Below are 22,974 nucleotides of genomic sequence, written 5' to 3'. Positions count from 1 at the left end.
ATTATTATTGGCTTGTTATAAAATTAGAAGATATAGATATACAGTAGATATCCTACACACACACACACACACACACACACACACTTTCTATATGACATCATTAGGTTCTTTCATTTAGAAACATGGATTTTAATACCACTGCTATGCTGATGACACTCAACTCTACCTCTCATTCCTTCCTGATGATGCGATGGTAGCTATTCGCATCTCAGCTTGTCTTACAGACATTTCTTGCTGGATGATGGACCATCACCTTCAGCTCAACCCTGCCAAAACAGAACTGCTTGTGATTCCAGTAAACCCATCGTTTCATCACAATTTCACCATCAAGTTAGGCACATCAACCATAACTCCTTTCTCAGACCACATTGCTAAAACTGTCCGATCCTGCAGATTTTGCTTTATTCAACATCAAGAAGATCAAGCCCTTTCTTTCGGAACAAGCTGCACAACTCCTTATTCAAGCTCTTGTTCTGTCCAGGCTGGACTATTGCAATGCCCTCTTGGCAGGTCTTCCAGCCAGTTCTATCAAACCTTTACAATTAATCCAGAATGCTGCAGCAAGATTAATTTTTAATGAGCCAAAAAGAATACAGGTCACACAATTTGCACTAGCTACTAATAGCTGCTCGCATACAATTCATGGCATTGATGTTTGCCTACAAAACTACCACTGGCTCTGTACCCATTAACCTTTTCGCACGTAAGTTCTAAAATAGTCAGACCAGCAGTCTGGCGTGAGTTTTTTTCTGCGACCGTTATTTTGCAATCAGTCGCGTTCTAATTTCCATGGAGACGCATGAACCTTGTCATGTGACATTTCAGTCAAAATGGCGCGCACACGATGGATAACCGTCTGCAGGTGAGTAGCTTGAATATTTCGCTTTATTTATTTATTTTTTATTCAAAACCTCTCAAATAATTTGTTAGCGTGTACCGACTATGGTTGAAATGGTTCTGTTTGCTGCCCCCACCCCTTCCCCTCCACTGCTGTGAACTTCGCTTGCACATGGTACTTTGCATCTCCCCCAGAACAGCCGCGTGACAATCAGTGCATCTCCCCCAGAAACGCCGCGTGACAATCGGTAAGTATTAGTATTTAGTTGTTAATTTTATGTTTCATAATCCGTGCATTCAGGAGGTAAAGTCAGGGTTCAGTTGAATTGATACGTTATACATAACGTGAATATACCAAAGCACATATTTGACGTTAAATCAATTTTCTTGTTTGTTTTAGTATATTGCTCACCGAGTTTTATATCTCTCAATTGCAAAGCAAATCAAAATATGCCATGTTTAAGCAGAGTAAAGCTACATGGTATGATATTGTTAAATGATATTTTCCTAGCCTACAAAACATTTGAGCAAGCTAATAAGTGAAGTGTGAGTCTATACAATTATTATATTAATATATGGTCACACCTCACTTATCAGCTTGCTCAAATGTTTGTATAGGGAAATATAATTTGATGATGTCATACAATGTAGATTTTACTTTTTTTGTAGAAGTAGTGCAGCTGTGCATATAGCCCAAAAAGAATGTATGTTTTGGGCTTCATGTATGTTTTATTAATGTAAAAATAGAAAAAATATAAATGTATACCAGTTTGTATTAAACAAAAACGTTTATTATCACTATTACAAAACAGAAAACAAATATATTTACAATGACTAACAATTAAAATAGTATCATAAACAAACACAAAATCTGTAAATACTCTGACTTTTGGTAAATGTTTTTGTTTAAAATAAACTATATTATACATACTGGTACCTTTTATATTTAATAATATAATTACAATAAATTATAAAGTATCATCATAAATTCATTAATATAGGCTACTCTGACTTTTTACAGGCTTAATAATGCTTCATGAAAACCAGTCATCATATCCGCTTTGTAAACAAATATAAAAACAAATATGTACAATAAATATTAAACAAAAAACTATAAATATACTGACTTTTAATAAATGGTTTTGTTTAAAGCAAACTATTATACACACTTAATATGATTACAATAAATAATAATTAACAATGTATCATCATGAATTAATATACTTTGACTTTTTACAGGCTTAATAATGCTTCAGTGTGTGGTACTCCTCAAAACACGGGACAGCACACAAGGGAGTGTTGCATGGCACACACATGTGCTTGGTGAGGCGCCTCTGCTTGCCCTTGCGTGTGCTGGAGAGGCAGACCTTGCAGTGCCGCCTGGTCTTGCTGCCCTGGGAAGTGGTCTGAGGGACTTCAGATGGGAAATGCCTGGCTGTAAGGCGCAGAGGAGTGTCCAAGGCAGGACGCCCGCCTTTGGTTGGACCTCGCAATGTGCTGTACTCCTCCAGCAGCCCTCTCATCAGGTTCGTCCTGAATTGTAGGGAGGTGATTTCCTTTCCTACTCATAGTAGAGCACATCAATAGGAAGTGAGGAGAAAATATTAGTATGTGACAGTGTGGTCTGTTTATTATTGTGAATTTCTTAACACTTTAAATTACATTAATTAAAAATGTTAGCACTTTTTATCTCGTTTATATTTATTTGTATCCATTTCTCACCAGTAATTTGCCGGTAGACGATGTGGCTGTTGAGTAAAACCATGTCGAGTACATGAAAAAATACTTTCTTGTACCACTTGGTAGACTTTCTGGTGCATTCATGAAAACCAGTCATCATATCAGCTTTGTCAACTGCACCCATCTTTTTGTTGTACTCCAGCACACAGGCTGGCTTCATCATTGGTTGCCCAGTGAGGTGATCCAGCTTGCCTGTGGCTGCCATACCAGTTGGATGGACTGTGGTAAGGACATGAACATCCCTCTTGTCATGCCATTTTACTGCCAACTGTGACCCATTCTCTTTGAATTCCACCTCACCTTTTTTCATCTTGCAGGTGAACTTTGGCATCCCTTTTCTGTGTCCGCGAACGGTCCCACAAGCTCCAGTGCCAAGTGACAAGAGGTGCTGGAAAAGTATGGGACTACTGTACCAGTTGTCAACATATAGAACATGACATTTGCTTAAGTAAGGTGCTAAGAGTGTCATCACAACGGACCCAGAAATCCCAAGTCCTGGGTAATGTTGGATGTCAGTGGAGGATCCGGTGTAAATGATCATGTCCTCCACATAACCAGTTAGCACATCACACAAAACAAAAAACTTGATCCCAAATCTGTGCCGTTTAGATGGAATGAACTGACGAAATGCCAGCCTGCCTTTCCACTTCATCAGAGACTCATCCACACACAGATCCCTGTATGGCACAAAAATGCGACGAAAAGAGGAGGTGAGCGCAGTGAATATGTGTCTGATTTTTTTCAGCGGGTCATTGGAAACTGCTGTCGCATTGTTTGCAAAGTGAAGACAGCGGAGGAGCAGAAGGAAGCGATCCTGTGAGAACAAAGACCCAAAAAATGGGGTCAAGAGCATGGGGTCTGTGCTCCAGTAATCACGAAGTGATGGTTTTTTGATCACACCCATTAAGAGAACTGACACTAAAAATGTGTACATTTCAGGGATATTTGTTGGAACCCATTTAACCAGCTTCCCTTTCATTTCCTTCTCTTGCAAGTCAGAGGCATAGCGGTTTGTTTCCTCCACAATTTCTCCCATGACATCTTCCGTTAGAAACAATTTAAAACAATTTACCTCACTGGGTGATTCTGGGGGATTTTGCACACCACAGTGCTGGTTGTTAAAATTGCCTGGGCCAGGAGGATAAAAAAGGTTGGTTGCCTTCCACAACAATGAGTTTAATGTTACCTCTTCTGCCTCATTAGGAACTGGTGTCATCTCTTCGTCTTCAAAGTTGTCCAGAGCTTCAAGATTTGGGGGAAGATCCTCATCACTGTCACTCTCTGCCTCGCTGTCAAAAATCTCCTCATCAGAATTAAAAAAAATGTCCTCAATTTCCTCATTTGTCAGTTTTCTTCTTTTGAATGTATTATCTGTCATTTTCTCTTATGTTGGTGAGCTGGATTAAAGTTGTCTCTTTAAATTACAACAAAGGCGATTGTGAGGTAACGGTGACGTCAGCTTTACATCAGTTGTCAGCGGGAAAAAAAAGACTCGCAATCCATGACAGTTAAAATATTTTTATTTTTTTATACAAAATATTTACAAACTTGTAGTTATTAACATCGTTAAATATATGTAAGTTAACTCCTAATGTGGTATTAATTTAAGAAAAAAAAACATGTTTGTTGATCGGTAAGTTATCACATGACGGGCTATGGGCGCCGCCATTATTTGTTTACAACACTGATGGAGAGTTGGACTTAGAGCCTGCTGGATTTACAACATGCAAGATCATCCATGTTTCCCGAAATATATGACTGTAACCCCCGCTTCACTGCATCTCACGCGACGCTCCTGCTTGACGCTCACACGCTGCTTCTGGAGTGAATGCACTCATTGATTAACATGCACGCACGTCTGAAAAAATACCCGCTGTTCACGCGTCGCTGACACTTGCGTTGTGAAACAGCTGTTATCTACAAGGTATGTGTTTGACTTGAATAAATATTAATATTACATGTTTAAAATGTTCTTTTACTGTTATATATATATATATATATGAGTGTGCAATAACAACATATATTTCTGTTATTGTGTAGTGTATTTTAAAGTGAATGAAACATAAAATAAACATTAAAATACATTGAACAGTTGTGATAATAATTGTAGCTGAGCACGTCTGTCTCTGGCTCAGTGCCAGTCAAAGCGGGAAAGCAGTGAAAGCTAAAGTTTGACATTTTGAATTTAGCAGTTGATCACGTGATTTACTGAACGTTCTAATCACACCGGTGTGATCGTACGCTCCAGGGACCAGCCAAGACTGATCACACCGGTGTGATCGTACGTGTCAAAGGGTTAACCTAAATTTGTTATTTCAGACTTATGTGGCCTCTAGAAGCTTGCGTTCTGCAAGTGAACATCGCTTGATTGTATGTGTGTGTGTGTGTGTGTGTGTATACATATATATCTAACTACTGGGGTGCCTCAGGGCTCAATTCTTGGACCACTTCTCTTCTCTGTCTTAATAAGAGTTTCCTTTAGCCTGTATATGGTCCCCAAGTTTCTAGAAATTTTAATCAGTGTAAATCGAGATTTTGCTATCTTTCTCTGCCTTTGAGAAAATGGAAGCTCAAACGGGCTGATCTTGAATCTCCTCCTTGTGACATTATAAGGAGAAATGTTACCTACCCTTTCTCTGCTTTGCCCGCCCAAATATTTACATATAATTCAGTCGCATTGTCAGCACAGTTACAAACAGACTTTCACTTTTATGATATGGATTCTACAGCACCGCCACAAACAGTGAGTAACAGTGTTCATTAATACCTGATATGTGATCAGTGATTTCTGATGTGTAGCTAATTATTCAAGTTCACACATGCTTTCTTTCTAAATCGTTTAACACTGTTTATGCATCAGTGAATCAAGCCAGTGACTAAACGATCAACTCCACGTTGTTTCTCTTAGTAGCATGAAACAAATATATTTGAGAGGGGTTCCACACGTAATACGCATTTCAAATGCAAAGATGTCAGCCAATCAAAACAGTTTTCGTTTACTTGGAGTCTCACAGCAGACACGCCCCTTCAAACAGAGCATTCAAGCCAGAGGGCTAATATTAGGATATAAATAAGATTTTGATTTCTACATTTTAAATGTAAAAATCATATTAACAATATAAGTACACCTAAGGAAACATTAAAAAGCATTTAAAGAAAAGGAAACAATCCATGTCATGGGACCTTTAACACTGGACTTCAAGCAACTTGGGCGATGAGCTTCTCTACCCTTCCTCCAGACTCTAGGACCTTGGTTTCCAAATGAAATACAAAACTTGCTCTCATCTGAAAAGAGGACTTTGGACCACTGGGCAACAGTCCAGTTCTTCTTCTCCTTAGCCCAGGTAAGATGCCTCTGATGTTGTATGTGGTTCAGAAAATTCCTGCACATTCTGTGTGTGGGGGCTCTTGAAGCCTTGACCCCAGCCCATTCCTTGTGAAGTTCACTAAAATTATTGAATCAATTTTGCTTGACAATCATCATAAGGCTGTGGTGGTTGTGAATCTTTTTTTTCCAAATTTTTTCTTTCCACTTAACTTTCTGTTAACATGATTGGATACAGCACTCTGTGAACAGCCAGCTTCTTTGGCAATGGATGTTTGTGGCTTACCCTCCTTGTGAAGGGTGTCAATTATTGTCTTCTGGACAACTGTCAGATCAGCGTCTCCCCCATGATTGTTTAGCCTAGTGAACCAAACTGAGAGACCATTTTGAAGGCTCAGGAAACCTTTGCAGGTGTTTTGAGTTGATTAGCTGATCGGCATGTCACCATATTCTAATTTGTTGAGAAAGTGAATTGGTTGGTTTTTGTTAAATGTGAGACGAAGTCATCACAATTAAAAGAACCAAAGATTTAATCTACTTCAGTCTGTGTGCACTGAATTTATTTAATATGCGAGTTTCATAATTTAAGTTAAATAAATTACCTTTTTCCACGACATTCAACATTCACCTGTATATACGCGCACACGCACACACACACACACACACACACACAATATAAAACAATTGCATAAAATTATGTTATGATGTTACTATAACACATTTGAATTAAGTGTAATAATATAAATAATATACTTTTTATTGTATATTTTAATATTTATATTTATTCAAATATATGCAGACATATTAAAAAGTTGTTTGAGAGTTTATGAAGACTTTCATTTACAATGCTTTATGGGAATTGGAAGTCACTGTTAAGCCCTTTGGCCATGATTCTCAATTCTATGTTAATAGTAACTTGACAACATGAGTGACAGCATCTTTACCTAGAACGGAGCAACTGAACATGATTTAAAAATAAAATAAAAATTAGTCTAATCAAGTACCACTGAAACAACGACAACAAGACAGATAACATCTTATTTTAAGATTGAAAATCTAGTTTATCACTTCATCAGCAACTTCAGATGGTATGTTTAGGGCTGTGCAAAAAAATCGAATTCGATTTTCATGCACATCTCATCACTAAAGACGCTCCTGTAATTAGAAGTATTATCTCCAGCACGTGTGTTCAGATCATGGTTGCCAGGTTTTCACAACAAATCCTGCCCAGTTGCTTCTCAAAACTAGTCCAAAACTAGCCAAAATCACGTTTCCAGGAGGTTCCCCGATAAAAAAAATTGCTTCCCGGGGTTAAAATATACGTTTTGTTTTATGGCATGGTTGCCTTGGTAAAATCCACATTTTAGGGGCTAAATATCACCTTATTGGTATTGTCACTTCGACCCGCGGACATGAAAAACAACCACAGACTTGGCAACATTGGTTGGCATTTACTACACAGAGCCGTAATTCACTGACAATCTACACAAAATCTATTTTAAAATCGCAGCCGATTCTTTGTCGATTTTGAAAGAGATTTTGTTTTAGTTGTCGGTAGACTACGGCTCTGTGTAGTAACTGCCGCTCCACCTGAACCAGTGTTGCCAAGTCTGCGGTTGATTTCCATGTCCACGGTTTGAAGCAACCCCAATACCAATAACGTGATATTTAGCCCCTAAAATGCGAATTTTACTAAGACAACCATGCCAAAAAACAAAACGTATATTTTAACCCCGGGAAGCAAATTTTTTTTTTTTTTATCTGGGAACCTCCTGGAATTGCGATTAGTTTGGAATAGTTTTGAGAAGCAACAGGGAAGGATTTGTTGTGAAAACCTGGCAACCCTGATCTGAACACACGTGCTGGAGATAATACTTCTAATTAAAGGAGCGTCTTTACTGATGAGATGTGTATGAAAATCGCATTCGATTTTTTGCACAGCCCTAATGTCTATCTTGAAATGTTTATACTTCATAGCTAAATAACAAAAGCTCTTTGTAGAAAATGAATGGATCTGTTGTTGTGCTCAGAAATATAACCATGTCAAGCTCGATTTTGAATCGACGATAGAGAAGCACAGAGAAGTAGAAACCAAAAATACCTTGTCGCTTATCACATAGCTCCAAGTAAGGATGTAGCATCAGACAGTGCCTTTTGAAAATGGAGAACTAATAAAAAATTAATAAAAATATAAATGTTTCCTAGAAGTTCCTTTCGATTTCCATCTATCCTTATTTAACACTCTTTATTTTCTCCTCTTTTTCTACCACTTATCTTGGTGTGAGCACATCTGCGTGTCCCAGACACAGATCTTCCGGACCACTGTCAGCCATTAGCATATAATGTCAAAACTATTTTCTCTATCCCACTATCTCACTGTCTTTCTCAGACAGAGCTGTTCATCCCAGGAGGTGATGGTTTCAGGGCATGCTTACTGTGTCACTCAGTTTTGGGAGAGAGAGAAAAAGGGTGCAATTAGACTGAGTTGAGTGACATCATCCTATAAAAAGGGAACGTGAGCCACCTGTGCCCCTTTTCAGTGTAGGCCTGGGCTTCGCAACAAGAAGACCAGCCACTATTTTCATAGCACTACCCACTCAGTGAGATTGCATAACACCGGGAACGTATCTGTTCCACTTGGAACAGGAACGCAGCAGAAGTCCCATCCTTCCGAAAGGGGGTCTAAGAAACACTTACACATATAAACATCCATTTAGGTGCATATGGAAAATTAGAGGGGATTGTAACCTTCTTGGAAATGACAGAAGTCTGTCTGGGAAACACGGGCTCTGAGGCTATACCATGAACTTTTTCACACATGGGATCCACTTAGGTCTCACATATGCAACTCAACCCTCTACCGGTTCTCAAGGATCCAGCACCCAGCTCTACAAATATCTGTCAGTGAAGTGCCATGAGACAGCACCCAGGGGGATGCAATACTTCTTGTAGAGTGAGCTCACAAACTGAGTGGGCATGGCACACCCTGGGAGTAGTGGGAACCTTGGGCACATAGCCGGGTCGGGGCCTCAGGATTACCTCAGAGTCAGCTGCCCCAAACTCTAGGCATGAATCGTCAATGGAAATGCACGCAGAACCCCTTCCCTCTTGATGGAGGCCAATGCAATTAGGAGCAGAGTTTTCATTGAAAGAAACTTTAGCTTAACTGACTGCAAATGCTCAAATGGGTCCTGCTGTGGTGTTTTAAGCACCACAAACAGGTCCCAAGAGGACATGGAGAGGTGCCAGGGATGATTTAACCTTCTTGTCCCCCTAAGGAACCTGAAGACCAGGTCATGTTTCTCTACTGACTTCCCTTCCATGGGGACATGGTAAGCAGCAATCGCAGCAACATAGACTTAAAGGGTGGGGGAAGGCAGCCTTCGCTTCCTTCAAAACTTGCTGCAAAAAGGAAATCACAACCCTGATCGGGCATCTTTGGGGGTTCTTCTCAACGAGAAGAACACCACTCGATGAACAGGTTCAACTTCAAAGAATAAGCATGTCTCGTAGACAGTGCTTTCACCAAAGTGATGGTGTCAACTACCTCTTGGGGTAGGTCAGCAAGAACCTCCGTGTCTCATCCAAGGACCAGACATGAAGTTTACAGAGGACTGGACATGGTTGCCACAGGGTTCCCCGTCTTTGAGTAGGTAGATCCTTTTCCTGGGAGCGTAGCTCATGACAGCTTGTCGGCCATATAGTTGAGCAGACCGGGAGCGTTGTCCTTGTCGGCTGATATACACAATGGTTGCCATGTGGTCTGTATAAGTGCCCTTTGAGACAGTTCAAGGCAAGGCGCAAAACTGCTGCAACTGCCATATCCTCCTAAGAGCCTCTGAAACAGTTTCTGTGGGGCCGCTGTCCTGCCCATGAATGAATTCAAGCAGATCAGCACTGACCACGCATGTTCCTCTGTGAGGCGTGGTGTCTGTTCCTCTGAATCCAACTCCAAACCGAGAAAAGAGATCCTCTGCATCGGGGAGAGTTTGCTCTTTTCCTAGTTGATTCAAAGACCCAACTGGCTGAGGTGCCGGAGCAGCAGGTCCATGAGTTCGAGACTCTACAAGTATAAGCTAATCGTTGAGATAGTTGAGGATGAGAACACCCTGATCTTTTTTATCAATCTATTGGAAAACCACTAGCCACAAGCAAAAAAGTGAAGAAAAAAACCCACTAGTGACCAAAAAACTTAATACCAAGCCCTGTATATATATATATATATATATATATATATATATATATATATATATATATATATATATATATTTGTAAAATGGCACAGTTTTTTTATACACTTTTAACATCAGTCAGTCAAGCTTTTTTATTTAATATAACTTAAGAAATTAGAATTAAATTTGATAACCATGTTTGAATGCATATGTCATTTTAACTGAACATTTTAACTTGAGAGGAGGTTGTTTTTTCTGTCATTCAGTGTTTCTGTAAAAAAAAAAAAAATAACTGGGGAAAAACGAACAAAAATTCTGATAGGATAATAATGATACGAATTCTAATAATAGGAACTATAAAACACACCAAGGATTAATGAGCTGCTGGATTCATGAATATTAATCAGGTTTTGTGCGTTCGCTTGAACTGATTTGCTTAAAAATAGGGATGATAATTGGTGAGCGCCAGCCAATGGGATTGCCGTTTGCGCATTAACACCACTCACTACCAGAAAACCCGGCTGTTTTTAAAAGCTGAAGACTTCCATAGGAACACCATTATTTTGACAGGAAAATACAACAAAGAATATTATTTAAATATAGCGAATCAGTTCACTCATTAATCTCTCTCTCTCTCTCTCTCTCTCTCTCTCTCTTTCTCTGTCTCTGCATGTGTTTGAGAGAAAGTAACAGCAATTTGAGCACCTTCACACTAGAGTTTATGGTACCTCAAATACAGGTGCGCTGGTCAGAGTGAAACTCTGAAGCCCTCAGTCAGAGAGTGTTCGCGAGTCAACATATATATGTGGTAAACTTATGCTTAGCCTCCAACTCACACACTGGCAATTATTCAACCCACCAAAGTGGCTATTTGGAGTCACTGTGTTACTCGCCACGAGCAAAATCCACCCGCATTTGGCGGGTTGGCGGGTGTTAATGTCAAGCCCTGATGTTGACCCATACTCAGAATTTGTGCTCTGCATTTAACCCATCCGAAGTTCACACACAGCAGTGAACACACACACACCATGAACACACATCCGGAGCAGTGGTGTCAATATACAGTGTAATATACAAAAAAAACAGTAAGTACAGGATGTATGGTGGTTACAATATGTGGGCAGAATTCAGTAAGGACACAGCTGTATGGAAAAAGCTGTTCCTGAGTCTGCTGGTCTTTGTCTGGAGGCTTCTGATGCATCTTCCGGAGGGCAGGAGGTTAAACAGTCTGTGGTCAGGGTGAGAGGAGTCCTTAAAGATGCTGCGAGCTCAATGTAGACATAGTTTTCTCTGGATTTCCTCAGTAGCAGGAAGTGGTGTCCCTGTGATGCATTGGGCACTTTTCACCACCCTCTGAAGTGCCTTGCGGTCAGCAACTGAGCAGTTTCCGTACCAGACTGTGATACAAGGCAGAGGAAGCTTCTCCACAGGCTGTATAAGCATCACCGGACAGGACAGACGAGTACCTACAGACCCAGGAGGGGAGGCACGGTATGCCCTGCCAGGTGAGGCAGTAATAGGACATTCGAGGATGGTGAGGGAGGATGAACCAGCTGATCGGTTTCTGGCAGTTAAATGTGCCATCCATGACCTGGTGAGCTTCTCTTGCACCTCAGAGAAAAAATGCACTGAGACGGAGCACTGACAACCAGCACAAGCCACCCTGAAAAACCAATTGTTCAACCTCAATGGTTCTGAACACGGTGGAGATTTCCACTCGAGCCCTAAAATCTCAGCAGCCCGGGAAAGCATAGCTGACATCTCAGAATCTGATTCAGGCCTTGCCACCACCCCAGAGGGCGACAACACAGCTGAATCTTCCTATCTAGAGACCTCTCCCTTGGCTCATTAAGTTTACACTTGAAGTGGATTAGTCTCTCTAAACGGGATACCCATTCTTCGGTCACCAACGTGACGTCGAAAGTGTCCGACTGAAAGGGAACCAGAAAGGATGACAGGACAAGTGGGAGAAGCCACAGGGAACTTTTGCCAAATTGAAAGCCATCAATTTGAAAATGATCCTATTGGCACGACCACAGTACAGGCCACTAGCCTCGTATGATGCGTGTAGATGAGGGTCAGCAGAACGGAGATGAAGCTGTGAACATAATTGAGTTTTTCACACTCCTCCTTCTCAATTCACTCCTTATCTCTCACTTGCTCTCTCTCTCTCTCTCTTTGGGGCTAGTGTGAGAATCCTGCTCAAAATGAACAATTTGTTCCATCTGCTCTAAAATCAATTACTTCCCCTGCAAGCCAGCAGAAAACGGTTTCTGGGATATGCAAGAAATGCCTAAAAAACAGAGAGAAACATGTGTAAACCGTAAAGAGAGAGAATGGATGAGAATAGGGAGGGAGAAAAAGGTGGAGAAAAGGAAAGATGTTAAAAAGCATTTCATTAAAGGAACAGTTCAGCCAAAAGGTCAAAATGCGTATGACTTACTTTAACGTCATTAACTTCTAGTTCAAATAACAACTGTTGAATAAATACATAATTTGCTTTGTTGTTCTTGCTATTTTACAGCAACGTAGCATATTGCAATATTTGCTTTGAAACACGGTTGACTCAACAAATCTCGCACTAATTGGATCAAAATACACCAGTTCAGTCACTCATAAACAAGAGCGCATAAAGTGCATATACTGCTCCTACTGTCATCTGTTTGTATAAAGAATCACTTACGCTAATAAACACAAACACACACACAAAGGGGTCAGAGTACATCTGGAGATGGAGAGATGTAATATGAGCAGACAGACAGACATGCCGCAAACTCAATCACTATGACAACCAATAACCAAAGGACTATGGAAAGGAAGTAACAGACACACTAACAAATGTATGAGAATAATATATGGCTGGCGACATATATCATACTAAAATGTAGAAGAATTACAACAACAACAATCAATGATATTGAAATACAATATTATTAATATATATTTTTTATTATTATTTTGTTTTATTTAATAAATATTATAAGACCCTTTAAAAATGTATTAAAATATGAGTATAATTTTTTTTTTAAAAGACTGTGATGTAGACAGACAAAAATCACCATACAAAAAAGAGATTCAAAACGTGAAAAAATGAAATACATATTTATATATTTAATAATTTACTTATTTTAATGTATATGCTTTAACATAAAACTTTACATTGACAGCTCTAATCATTAATAAGAGACCATAAGATAGAAAAATAAAAAAGACAAAAGACGATGAACAGAAAATTGCATTTAAATGAAGAGTGCAGTGTGCCCACTCTTCTGTAAGTAAAGTGGGCACTTCATTATATTGTTTTCCAAACCACGCCGAAATATATGAATATGCATCTTTCTATCTCTCTTTTCTTCTCTCTCTATCTCTCTCTCTCTTTCTCTCTCTCTCTCTCTCTCTCTCAAACACACACAAACACACACACACACTGTCATCTGACATTAACCTGATGTTTTGTTGCTTGTACTCAGCTGAGCTAAGCATTAGGACACAGCAAATATTAATGTGAGGCCAACTGATATGCATGCTAATAACAAAGCCAAACAATACATGAATATTCAATATCTAACAAACCTTTTTTTCATAAATCACTTCATTTCCCTTATAATGATGAATGGCATTTGACAACACATAATAACACAACAGAGCATTCATCTGCAAAATGAAAAACTTAGTCTCACATGAAATGAGATCTTATTGCTTTAAACCCACAGAGGCAGTATCAGACCATCATCTGTGTCATTGCATTGTTTCTGTTATGTTAAATCACTTATTAATTACTTCTTCCTGTATGATTTTTCTCCAGTGAATCTATCGTATCTTCTTTAATGTTTTGTAAGGTGTGTGGAACATGAAATATGTGTTTGAATGAAACTATAGACTTTAACAGCACTGAATTGCAGACATAGGTTCAGACAGACTGTCACGTTTTGACATAAATACACAATAATAGCGGTCTTTAAAATCATTCATCATTGTTAAAGGAAGAGTTTAATTGAGAAACGTACATTCTGTCAACACTGACTCATGTCTTTCTAAACCCATACAACAGTCTTTCTTTCAATAAATACAAAAATAGATATTTTGAAAAATGTTCAGGCTGCTGATTTCCATATTGCATAAAGAAAATATATAGTGACAAAGGTCTATCTAAAAAGACAAAACACCTCATAAAAGTAGGGGTGTAACAATTTATAGAGACATTGTATGGGTATGGGTACCTTGTTGAAAATGTACTCATAAGTATCTTGTATATGTATGTGTGTGTGTGTGTGTGTGTGTGTGTCTGTGTGTGTGTGTAAAAAAAAAACGTATTTATTCCTTAGAAAAATGTAAAAAGAACAATTACTGTACACACAAGTAGTCTTTATAACTTGTGATCTACTGTGGATGTGGTGTTGCTTTAAATTGTATCCAACAGTGCTAATTATGTTCTCCTCACATGCCAACAGCAGGAAGTAAAGCAAGACCATCGTAATCAGCTGATACAGTGTCTTCCTGCACTGACGGTGATTCAGCATCACGGTCAGCAGCTTTGTGCTACTGCCCGAGATGTTACGGGCCGCAAGACGATCGAATAATTCAAGGCTGAATGCTGTCGCAATGAGCTCAAATACATTCTAATAGCCTTAAATCCCACACCTAGTTTACCGTACTCCTGTAATCTCTCTGGCTCCACAATGTCCCTCTATTTCTCTAATGCCAGGATTAGTCTAGTACAGCATGCTTTTCAATGAATTGTTCATGAATATTTATTGTACAGAGCTGCACATAAGGTTATGCAGAGATCTGCTGTCCTTTTGCCTATAAATGTCGATCATTCACACACAGTGCTGAAGGTCTTGTATTTTATGTGGATAATTCCCTGCAGGAGGCAAACAGGCCCCTGCCTACATGTTCTGCTACAAAGAATAAAGTGCATCTTTGATTCTCTGTCTTTCAAACATACTTACATTGCTGCAGCTAGTTGGCAGGTCACTCTGTATTACCCCTTCACTGCCCTCTTATTCTCTCTCTCTCTCTCTCTCTCTCTCTCTCTCACCACTATCAGGAGATATTGATTTTGTAGCCCAAAGGCTTTTACAGCATCAGGGGCATCGTAAGAGTTCTTTATCATCAATGCACAAGCAATCACACACCCATGAATGTTTCACACAAATCTGCACGGTTACACAAATATGGTGTATGTGTGTGTGTGTGCACAGTAAGGCGGTTTATATTAAGAACCTGTGCTTGTAAAATGCTCCCTGTTAAAAGTGGTCACATTTACCACTGCTGTGTGAAATTTTGCTGTCAAAAATTTCCTTTGAATAGGAATCGCGAAAGGACGACAAATGTTCCCTATGCAGATTTTGTTCATGTTCAACATAACTGACCAACATAAAGCTGCACAGCTGCTTGATTTGAAAGTGACTGTGTAAACAGTCATACATACATCACTACATTATTGATTATTGCTATTGGTTGTTTGATTATACGTTATTGGTCTGCGAAACAGCACCAAAGTATCACATTAGCCAAAATATTGCTAATGTGACCGCACTCAAACTCTGAATAGCATACATATTTCAGTATATTCAATATTACAGAAGGCAATGTTAAAATATGCTGCAATAAGCTCAGTTAAAAATAAAAGCAATCCATATTGTATACAAATAAATGTGTAATATGTTCAGTCCTGAATACTGAAGATTCATTTAAAAAAAGAAAGAAATTACACCCCCTGTAGTCTCTGTATTGCATTTTTTTATAAATTAAAATGTCTGGTATACACTTCCTTTCAAAAGTTTTTGGAACAAAGTATCTTATGTTTACCCAGGCTAAATTGATTTGATCAAAATGTATTAAAAAGTCATATTATGAATTATTATAACTTAAAACAACTATTTTCCCTTGCAATAAATTGTAATTTTAAATTTATTCTTGTGATAGCATTTTTTTTCAGTAGCTTTTAAGCCATGTCTCAGTAGCTCAACATATAGCTTTTAAGCAATATATATATATATATATATATATATATATATATATATATATACACACACACATATGCATTGAGGAATTTACAAAATGCATTGGCTGGATTCCTTACCAGGTCAAGAAAATATGAACATATTACCCCAGTTCTACGGTCTTAGTATCAGTTACAAATTATTATTACTTACCTATAAGACCCTTAATGGGTTTGCTCCTGCATACCTAACTAGTCTTCTACCATGCTACAATCCATCACGCTCCTTATGGTCACAAAACACTGGACTTTTGGTAGTTCCTAGGATAGCTAAGTCCACTAAAGGAGGTAGAGAATTTTCACATTTGGCTCCCAAACTCTGGAATAGCCTTCCTGATAACATCCGGGGTTCAAACACACTCTCTTTATTTAAAGGGGGGGGGGGGGGGGTGAAATGCTATTTCATGCATACTGAGTTTTTTACACTGTCAAAGAGTTGGATTCCCATGCTAAACATGGACAAAGTTTCAAAAATTAAGTTGTACGTTTGAAGGAGTATTTCTGTTCCAAAAATACTCCTTCAGGTTTGTCACAAGTTTCGGAAAGTTTTTTTCGAGTATGGCTCTGTGTGACGTTAGATGGAGCGGAATTTCCTTATATGGGTCTTAAGGGCACTTCTCCCGGAAGAGCGCATGCTCCCGTATAGCAGAGCACTGAGAGGCTGAGCACAGACAATCACTGATCAGAGGCAGAGCGAGAGCGTCGCGAAATGTCACAAAAGAAGTGTATTTTTGGTTGCCAGGGCAAGACTGCACAGATTACCAAAAAAAAAAAAAAAACAGCATTAAGGGACCAGTTGATGGAGTTTATTTTTACAGAGCATCAAAGGAGTTGTGCAAGTGTTTTTGTTTGTTCCCTGCATTTCGAAGATGCTTGTTTTACAAACAAGGCCCAGTTTGACGAATTTGCGTATCGTTTATTTCTTAATGATGATGCAATCCCAACAAAAAAGGGTCACGATCGTGTGTTGGAACCGCAGGCGGTGAGTAAAACTGCTTCAAATATCTCTGCCTTCTTGTTAGTGCGTCCGCCTCCCATGCCGAGACCCGGGTTCGAGCCCCGCTCGGAGCGAGTCGTTGCTGCTGCTGCTCTCGTTCAGTTTCAGCCTCGGGATCTGATTCTGGATCATAAATAAACGGCTGAATCTGACTGTAAGCCATGGTTTGTTTTGGATGATGGTTTTTTCCTCACAGTAATGTCACAGCTTCCACATGCTCTCAACGCAAAAGCCTACTGGCGCTCGTGATTCTTTAGCTCCGCCCACACGTCACGCTTCCAGTCGGTCGTGTTTTTCCGGGAAAAATCGGTACAGACATTCTTTCTCTTATGAATATAATAAAACTAAAGACTTTTTGGGGTTATGAAGGATGCAGTACTACTCTATAGGTACTCAAGATTAACAGGATATTGAGTGAAAATGAGCATTTCACCCCCCTTTAAATCTAGACTAAAGGCACATCTCTTTAGCCAAGCATTCAAAATAATGCATCTCATAATCTTGGACTGTAATTATATCTGATCAAATGATCATTATTATTCTCAAGCTTTTTTACTTGGTTGGAATATCAACTATGCTACAAATGTTTGTATTTGTTTCTCTGTTTTGCCACCTAGGATTGACACAAGCCTCAGTCTGGGTCCAGAACACCTGAGAAGAGATGATGCCAACCCCTCAGAGGACCTCAGATGATGCCAACCCTGAAACAACATACAGAACAAAAAAAAATTGCTATAAGTTTGACTGCATCATATAATAATTTATGTTAATAGTGTTCACCGCCTGATTATGTTTCAAAATTAAAAGATAAAAAATCATGAGATGATATTCTGCCCAGAATATTGCCATTACGTCCCCTTGGAATTATAAGGTTCTATCTGCGTTCTGAGTAGTTTTGATAGATAGAACCTTTTTGTTTTTTCAATAAAAAATCCAAAAATGTACAAAACTTAAAATAAAACATCACATAATGTAAATAAATTGTCACAGATTAAGAATATGTGAATAACTCAATTTTGACAAAAATGTCAGATAGAACCTTATAATTCCAAGGGGACGATTACTTATTAAAAGCACACAATCAAATATCTGTCAAGCAGACAGAAAACAAGTCTTGGCCATTGGCTCTATATGGTTGTTTTCTCTGAGCTGCTCTCAGAGGGCACATACTGTATATCTAAGCTTTTACTCATCACTTCCATCCATTTACAGGGTTGGCATACACAGTTTCATAATGTAGTTAAAACATAAACACACAAAAAATCAACCCATAAAAATATGCAGTACTCATGTGGAATTCACACAAACATACACAGTCCTAAACACTCACACGCACAAATGCTTCTGTAAATGCTCACAGATTTTGACAGCAAAAAGAGATCATCGTGTTGTTGCCATTGAAAACAAACCAAATTATCATCATCATTGGTTTTGTCTGCAGCTGACATCACTGCAGGAATGTTCTGAATTATTATATATACCTCAACAAGTCAAAAATCAAAGCATATAGCATCATTTCAACCACGGCTCGGTACTGAGCCGAGACCTGGGGGTTGGGGACCTCTGTTATAACCTACTTGCCTAACACTAACCTGCAGAAATAGTCACTCATCGATTCAGAAAAGGTAAATTCTTAGTGAATGGATTCAAAAGATATGAGTCACTGAGATTAATCAACATCCCTAATGCTAAAGGCCAAGCATCTTTAAACTGTGTTTTGGCACAAATTCATACTTTGCTGAAGCTATAGCGAAGTTGGGCAGATGAATTCTTAATCCTTAACCCTAATCCTTAACAACCATGAATGAAAATATCTAGGGTAAAAGAAGCTACATTCAAATCAGGATGACAACCCAACAAGCACAAACATGATGATGTCCAGTATAAAATCAGAGTCTGCAAAACCAGTTGAGAGCCAGTAAACTATAACACACTGTAACAACATTGAGTTTTACATAGTAATTAACTCAAATGATATATAGGGAATTTGAATAATTAATCAAGAATTTGATTAATATATATCTCAGATGACAGTTACATTTAATTTTATTGATTATGAAAAATAGCTCAATTGCCAATACCAATACTAATCACAGGGCACTGTAATTTACTCATTAATATGTCAATATTACATTCTTCATATCAATTATTGTGATCTCTTACTGTAAATTACTGTAGATCAAACAGTGGATTGTCCAGCAAACCAGATTGACCTATCAGTTTTCAATAGAGATATCACTTTTTATAATTCAAGGAAAAGTATTCTCTGGCCATGAAAATATTATCCTATCCTTATGATAAATTTAGTTTCTAAATTTAGAGCTTGTAGCTAAAGACCAAAACATTTCAGTGACTCGTAATGTGAGTGGGGTGGAGTCCAAAGTCAATCATTTTATATATGGGTTTTTAATAATTAAACTAGTAATACATCAAACTACAAATCACACAGAGTAAATATGCGTACGAAAATACAGACAATAAACATTTACAAGACAACGGAATCCAAATAAAAGAGAGAGAGAGAGAGAGAGCGAGAGAGAGAGAAGTGTAGAAAGCGAGAGAGATCACAGAATGAGCTCAGGTATGAAAATCAGTCAGTAAACCTTAGTGGAACCAACAACGAATCAAATAATAGCAACACTTTAAAGCAGCATTTAAATCTCCATAGAAAACGATACTTGCATGGCCCAGTGGGTGAGCGTGGTACCGGCGACGCACGTGTGATGTCACGTGGTCCTTTGAAAACTGCGCGCGTGGGCCGGAGGCCGTGTGACGCGCGCGCAAGCTGCGCTGGATCTTGGCGTGAGCGTGGAGTCACGTGTTCCTTTGTTGCAAAGAGGTGTTCGTTCATCTTCGCGCGGTATTTGAAAGGTTCAACAAACATTGTTCCAGAATTCGTCTTCCTTGCGTGGAGAGGCGAATAGTTTAATAAACTTAGTAAAGAAAAGAAAAGAAAACGAACGAAACGAAAGCTTCCAAAGGAGCCATTAAAATGGCTTTTTCTCTCAGCCCCTGTGCTGAGGGGGTTCGCGCTGTGAGCGCGGCCTATGGCCGCGCGGAAACAACGTTGGAGAGCAGCGTATCCGAGAACGGGGAAGAGGAAGAAGCAAAAAGAGGAGGTGGACCTTGTTTGGTCAATTCTTATAGCTTGAAATAGTTCACGCCCATTTTCGAGGGAGCATCCAATGAATGTCCGCGATCTGAAGCGGAGGGAAAGTTCCTTTGTCTCGGTTGAGACAACCCCCTGATGATTTAGGGCCTGTCCGATTTCATCAGGAATATTAAAGCAAGTTCATTATTCCAGATTAAATACATTTTTCATTACTTTGCTCTAGATAAAAGGTCTGTCAAAGCATGACGATTAGAACAAGACTAGACATAATATATATATGACCAAAGATCTAATTTTTAGATCGAATTACACATTAAAAGATTTGTTTAACACATGATAACACTGCAGATGTTGGGAAACATCTAAATGTACCAAAAGGGAATACGTAATACATTTATAAAACATGAAAACAGAAAGTTAATGAATACATTCCATAGAATGCATTGTTCAAAAGAAGCCAGTGACTTGGCTTCTCTCCTGTCCTGTGTGGTCGTAAACTTTACGACCTGCAAAAGTGGGGGTTGCAGAAGCATGGCTCTCTTTGAGGAAGTTAAAGTGAGGAAAGACATTTCCTAAAGTATAAGCTTGCAACTTATACTCTTCACATAACAAGGATTAACCATATTATGCAATCCATAAACATAATTAAAATACATATTAATAATAAAATGAAAGTAAGGAACTTATACGAAAAGTTCCTTTGTCTCCAGTGTTGGAAGAATTTGGGTTGGGGGTTTTCGTTTCTTCTTTGAAGCTCGCATGGGCATCGTAAATAGTTTAAGTCCAGCCAGGCTGGCATTTAGTACCAACAGTCTGAATTTATAAAACAGAATTTAACCCATGAATCGCTGACCTGCATATCTGTTACATCTCCCCCTTTCGTCAGATGAAGTCCCTGTGTGGACATCATCGGACGGCAATCATCCCGGATGGGCAGATGACAGGTGAATCGTGATGGTCATGCAGCAGGTGGGTCATGATGACAGGTGGTTCCTGAAGCTGAGGATTCAGCTTGGTGAGGTTCGGTATTGTCTTTGACTTTGCGTCCCTTTTCCGGGGATTCCATCGGAGACCTCCAGCCACAGTTGTCGTGAGTTTGGCTGTAGAGGTTTGCATCTCGTTGAGTATCCTGTATAGGATGAAGGTCACGCCAAGAGTCAGGGCGGGACCAATGACGGTGGAGATGCACCGTGCAGTGTCGGCAGCAGTCCAGGCTAGGACCGCAGATGACTGGTTCAGAATGGGCTGTCGAGACAGTGCTTGGAGGGCTGTATCGACAGGAGTAATGTCAATGTGTTGGGTGGTACCTTTCAGTACTTGGTCCAGCAGGTTGGCACGGGTGGCGGTGTCATGCTGGTCGTAGGTCAGCATAGCTGAGCGCACAGGAGTGTTGACGAGCCATCTGTTACCCACAATCTCTGCTTGCGTTTCTGTGACTTGTGTACGAGGCTTGGCTTCGGCAGGGCAGCGCGTATCGCTGACCCAGGGTTGCAGCTCGCAGATTCCTTCAGAGTTGTGTCTGAGGAAGGGTTTGCTAAGGCAGAGATAATGAATGTCTTTGGTTAAAGTACACATGTGCATGTTTGGGGCCAGGTACAGCTGTGTGTTGCTGTCGTGGTAGGCCACCACATTTGGAATGTGTGTTTTGGTGTGGGTGTTGCTCTTCCACATCCTGACACTGACAATGTCTTTAGGTCTGTAGACTTGGTTTGACTCACTGATGAGTTGGTTCAGGAGCACGTTCACTTCTCTCTGTTTGGGGTTTGCGTGCCGTAGGAAGGCGCTATCCAGAGAGTTGGCCAGGTGCATTCGTAGCAGGTCAGCTGGCATGGTGATGGTGTAAGACAGCACAGTTAACACAAGGCTTAAGGGTATCATGTATGGTGGGGTTTTACTCGTGGTTAGGCTGTCTTTGGAGGAGCTAACCTCCCACAGCATGTCTGTTGTTAACGCTGTAAACAGCTGAGTCTGGGTAAAGTCCTTCTGGAAGACAGTAAACAGTGGTTTCAAGGAGTTTACAGTCTGGTTCGCTGCATTGACACTGGACATAACAATGTTAAACATTCTGGCGGCAGCAGCAGCGGCTCTAAGCAAAGCTCCCGGGAGCTGTTTGGAGCGGTGGTGGTGTCCACCTAACTCCATTTGTGTAACCGTCACTTTCTCATATTGGCTGAACAGGTGTTTGACATCGGCCTCCGTGTGAGTGAGGGAGTCCTCTCTCCATCGGAACCTTGTACAGCTGTATTTGGTTACAGTGCTGGGGTAGTGTGCCCTGTCATCGGTAGTCAGGAGTCTCAGCGGTTTTCTCGGTGGCAGCTGTCCTCTCTTTGGCTGACAGCACGGCACGGCAAACCACAGCAGCATCCTGGTACAGATAATAGGGAGAGAGAGAGAGAAAGGGGAGAAAGAAACAAACAAGGCCTGTCTTTGGTTGGACAGGACAGTCTCTTTGCTTCGTGGGCGGCGACTGGGTTTAGCTCGCCCTCGCCCATGTTTTGCCACATCTTGCTGCTGGCATGACGCTTGCCTCAGTGTTGTGTCAGTGGCTCTGGTGCTGCGTGGTGCAGCACATGCTGCGTCATGGAAATATATTGGCCTTATCCCCCTTTTGCTCCGTGGCATTACACGCCCTGGCATTGTGATGTCAGACGGTGCACAACCCACAATATTGTTCTGTGCACGCAGCATGGTTTGTGTATCATGCAGTGGTCTGGGGCTTTGGTTGTCAGTGACTGTTGACTGGTTGCCAGGGTGGATGGAGGGGTCTGAGAGGTGGTAAAACAA

General features: G+C 40.0%; 1 protein-coding gene and 1 long non-coding RNA gene across 16 annotated transcripts in view; one reads left to right on the top strand and one right to left on the bottom strand.

Annotated features, from left to right (window-relative positions):
- stxbp5l (syntaxin binding protein 5L) overlaps positions 1-22,974 on the bottom strand; it is a 164,593-nt gene that overhangs the window by 97,533 nt on the left and 44,086 nt on the right. The gene's annotated exons all lie outside the window — the stretch shown is intronic.
- Positions 604-17,983, top strand: LOC113053240 (uncharacterized). 5 transcript variants are annotated; one of them, XR_003277195.1, is made up of 5 exons: positions 605-1,085; positions 2,077-2,363; positions 2,720-2,801; positions 2,895-4,501; positions 17,696-17,983. It is a non-coding gene; the product is annotated as an uncharacterized LOC113053240 (long non-coding RNA). The 5 variants fall into 5 exon arrangements; XR_003277198.1 differs by lacking the exon at positions 17,696-17,983 and having other exon boundaries at positions 611-862; positions 1,038-1,085; positions 2,895-3,913; XR_003277196.1 differs by lacking the exon at positions 17,696-17,983 and having other exon boundaries at positions 611-862; positions 1,033-1,085; positions 2,895-3,913.

Source organism: Carassius auratus, chromosome 34 (assembly GCF_003368295.1).
Source record: "Carassius auratus strain Wakin chromosome 34, ASM336829v1, whole genome shotgun sequence".
Classification (NCBI taxonomy): domain Eukaryota; kingdom Metazoa; phylum Chordata; class Actinopteri; order Cypriniformes; family Cyprinidae; genus Carassius; species Carassius auratus.
This window is presented reverse-complemented; position numbering and strand designations above follow the sequence as displayed.